At 43.6% G+C, this 3,968-nt stretch overlaps 1 pseudogene; it reads right to left on the minus strand.

Moving 5' to 3' along the window:
* Positions 1–703: 703 nt before the first annotated feature.
* On the minus strand, positions 704–823 carry LOC145393874 (5S ribosomal RNA; annotated as a pseudogene).
* Between the last annotated feature and the right edge of the window lie 3,145 nt (positions 824–3,968).

The following is a 3,968-nucleotide window of genomic DNA, read 5'->3' on the forward strand; positions in this document are numbered from 1 at the left end:
ATTTCACTGGCACGAAGAAAAGTATGTTTTGAAGGCTAAAACAGACATAATATGGATACTGAATATGTCTGTTGTTCATTTTGAAACACACACACACACACACACACACACACACACACACACACACACACACACACACACACACACACACACACACACACACACACACACACACACACACACACACAACTATTTTTTTCAGTCCTCATTCCTTCTTTGGAAATTGCTGACGATTTCCAGATTGAGAACCACTGGTGTAGAGCAGCCTACAGATGACTGCACTGAGTGACAAGCAAAATGGTTTCCTCTAATCCAGGACACCATTTACTGTGTTGGCTGGTAACCTTATAACTAAGTGGACGTCTGGTGGTTTAGTAGGTTAAGGCACTCCAGCCGGATGGGGTCCATTGCTCCCTTCATGCTACTCAGGGTTGAGCGAGGCTGGTCACTCATGTGTTAAATTTAGGGGTAAAGCAGCCTAGCAACGGGCCTCGAACCATCTCGTTGGACAGACAAGGATTGAATGATAGATTATTGACCAAGGTATTAGTAATAACAACAATAATAGTAATAATAATAATATCATTTCATTCATTCATTGCCAGACGCCATGTATCCCACACGGGGTGGCCAAGGGCTTAGAGTTAATTGTTTTACAGGGAGGGGCACTAATCCTCCACCAACCCCACTTGACACGTAGGGATGCCAACAGCATCTGGTGTTCCCAGGCGGTCACCCATCCAAGTACTAACCAGACCCAACGTTGCTTAACTTCGCTGATCGGACGGGAAGCGGTGTACTCAACGTGGTATCTACTACTGCTACCACCACCACCACCACCACCACCACCACCACCTTACTACTGTTACTACTACTACTACCACCACCCTTATTATTATTTATTGTTAAGAGTAGACTTCCTAACTATTTGACCATTCATGCGGTATAACGTTTGCATTATTATTTAAATATATCCTGGACCTCTTCCAGTATGAATTAACCGAATCTCACTCCTATCATTCGGACCTACTGTGGAGAGGGAGGTTGCTGTCTCCTAGTGTTTACTCATCTCTCTCTCTCTCTCTCTCTCTCTCTCTCTCTCTCCTTATCAGTTCCCCTCCTCCCTCCCAAGGTTATCATGCTTCTTATCTCCCTCGTGCAGTGTATGGTTCACGCATTATCTCCAGCCACAATCGCATCACGTGCAGTTGCATTCACTGTACCCTTTCCACCTTCACGTGGCCCAGTTTTCGCCCTTTTGTAGACTATTCCCAGTAACCCAGTGACAATAAGACAGTACCAGGGCTCTACACCTTTTTCATAATACTTCTTCGTGACTAGTACCATATTCTAACGTTAATCTCCTGTAGCACAGCATTCAAGAGAGAATACATTTTAGGTAAAGTTAACCTAAAGACGATATTATTCCTTATACTCTTTAGTACTGAGATTCATTGTATTGAAGGTGTGAAACAATCTCCATTAATTTCTTCTGAAGGGTAACTTTGTCTAAATTTTTTATTTTTTCCTACAAAACACTGAGAATGATAAGCTGCTTCCATGACGTCGTTCACTAAAAAGTGCCCCCTGGATGGCGAACAGAATCGCTGGGAAGTAGAAAGAATAAAAGTAATTTGTAACATAAGCGTCCAGACTGACTCAATCGGATACGTTAATGTGAAGCTACAGAACATGGTGAATGTTTTTGGCGTATCCGATAGAACCAGGATTCCGGGGGCTTGAATGATGAGTGAATGGAAGCGTGTCCCATTGAATTGGACAAATTTAGGCTGTCTGGACATTGCTACTCCTCACCCTGCCCTTGTGTGGGAAAGGATATCCGGATGATGATGATGATGATGGTAACATAAGCCCGTCTCCGTTGACATTAACCACGCACCCACCCAGTGTAGTCCTCTCACAGTGCCCTCTTAGTCAGTGGGAGGCGTCAAAATTACTACTTTGAGCTTTTCCCACCAACCAGTGGGATTCGCCGGTACCCGGAACGTGACATCCACTGGCTCCTTACACCCAGTCATCAGCCTGTGGGAAACACCTTGTCATTCCCTAGGCCCCATCACCAAGATCACTCAGCAGGTTTCCACCAACACACAGAGGGACAGACACTGGAGCTTTTATATTATTGAGCATGTTGCCATCGTACTGAAGGGACTAAGCAGTCAAGTAGGGAGGCGTCAGTACATTTTAGTATATTCCTGATACCTTTAGACGAATTTATTCAGCTTAAGGAGATCATTAATACTGTACAGCGCTTCAGTACAATATCACACTTTTTGTTTTTATTCTTGTCAGTTTCAGGCTATTTTATTAACATTTTGAAAGACTTGTTGAACCGGAAAGTTTATTCGTAGTTATAACGTTCACTAATGCGTCACAACAAGGCGTCTCCCCAAGGTTTAATACAGTTGCGTGGAGCAAGCAAGAAAAAAAAAAAAAAAAAGAGCAAGGAATGTAGAGGGTTGGTTGTTGGCTGTACGCACCTAACCTGTGTACAGAGGCTTGCTTGGTAAAAGATGACTCGTTTAATCTCGGGCCCGAACCTTGTTGATGTAGCGGCGTTTTTTAAAAGGAGTTTTCGAGGGTTGGTGTGTGAGCTGGAAGTGTTTTGTTCCCTTGGGTTTATTAGCGAACATTGATGAGTGCCGTGTTTGTTTTCTCTTAGCTTATGAATGTCAAACCGTCAACGTACCCTGTTTAAATATGGTATTAAAAATTCACTAAGCTGGAAAAAAAAAAAGTGGTCTGGTCTTATCCGGAGCAGAGTACGTACAGGAATCAGCAGTAGCTACAGGGGAAAAGATTACTCAGGCGATCTCGCCTAAAGTGACTTATAAAGGCTGGCTGTAGCATGATCAGTAAAACAGATCATCGCACTGATGGGATACAAAAGATAATAATCAGGTTAGGAGAGAATTATGGAGCTGTTAGGGTCAGATGCAACCTTCGTTAACCTTTTCACTAATGAAGGTCATTTCCAGTTTTAGTAAAGTCATGTCGGGACTGCAAGAATAAAGCGAACGTACGCCACTGGACTGAAAGGGTTTAAAAATTTCTTTCTAATATAAATAAAATCGTCTAAAAGTAGCCTGATAAGACAAAAAGTTAAAAAAAAAAAAAACTTCATGGCACTGGAGGGGTTCAGTGGCTTCATGACAACAAAAGTGCTTTCCGAGGATTTAATTTATCATACAGTATATGCTGTTTCCGATTACTTTTATTTACTATTGCATGAAGGTCGTGGAGAGAGAGAGAGAGAGAGGGGGGGGAGGAGGGGACCTTGTTATGCATAGCTATCAGAGCCAGAGACTCGAGGTTTGTACCCAGAGATCTTGAGTGTGTGTGTGTGTGTGTGTGTGTGTGTGTGTGTGTGTGTGTGTGTGTGTGTGTGTGTGAGAGAGAGAGAGAGAGAGAGAGAGAGAGAGAGAGAGAGAGAGAGAGAGAGAGTTTTGCCCTTGATCTTGACTACCCCACTGCAATACCTAGGGGCTACCGTGGCTCGATGGTGACTGGCACAATAGGTCCATCTACGCCTTGAGTCTGGTAATGTGGGTAGTAGAGTCGATTTCTCTCTCTCTCTCTCTCTCTCTCTCTCTCTCTCACACACACACACACACACACACACACACACACACGAATCCTATTTTTTTTTCTCGGTTCTGCTGTTTGTGGAAAGAATGTGGTATTGTGGAGGAGGTGGTGGTCAAGTGGCTTAAGAAGTAGTCTGTTGTTTTGAAAGACCCGAGTTCGATCTCAGAGTGGGGCTGGAATAGTGTTATGATCATCCACGTAACCCACCAACATGCCATATAGAAACATCGAGAAATACCATCGTCAGTCGGAAATGAGACAACCGTAGCATGTACTTATTGTGGATGGTAAATATTGGTTCCTAAGTGGTGGCAAGTGAAGGTGTGTGGCACATAGGGACTGTTGGGCCTTAAGGAACG

Source organism: Coenobita brevimanus, chromosome 25 (assembly GCF_032717465.1).
Source record: "Coenobita brevimanus isolate Jiangsu-jjx chromosome 25, ASM3271746v2, whole genome shotgun sequence".
NCBI classification, from domain to species: Eukaryota; Metazoa; Arthropoda; class Malacostraca; order Decapoda; family Coenobitidae; genus Coenobita; species Coenobita brevimanus.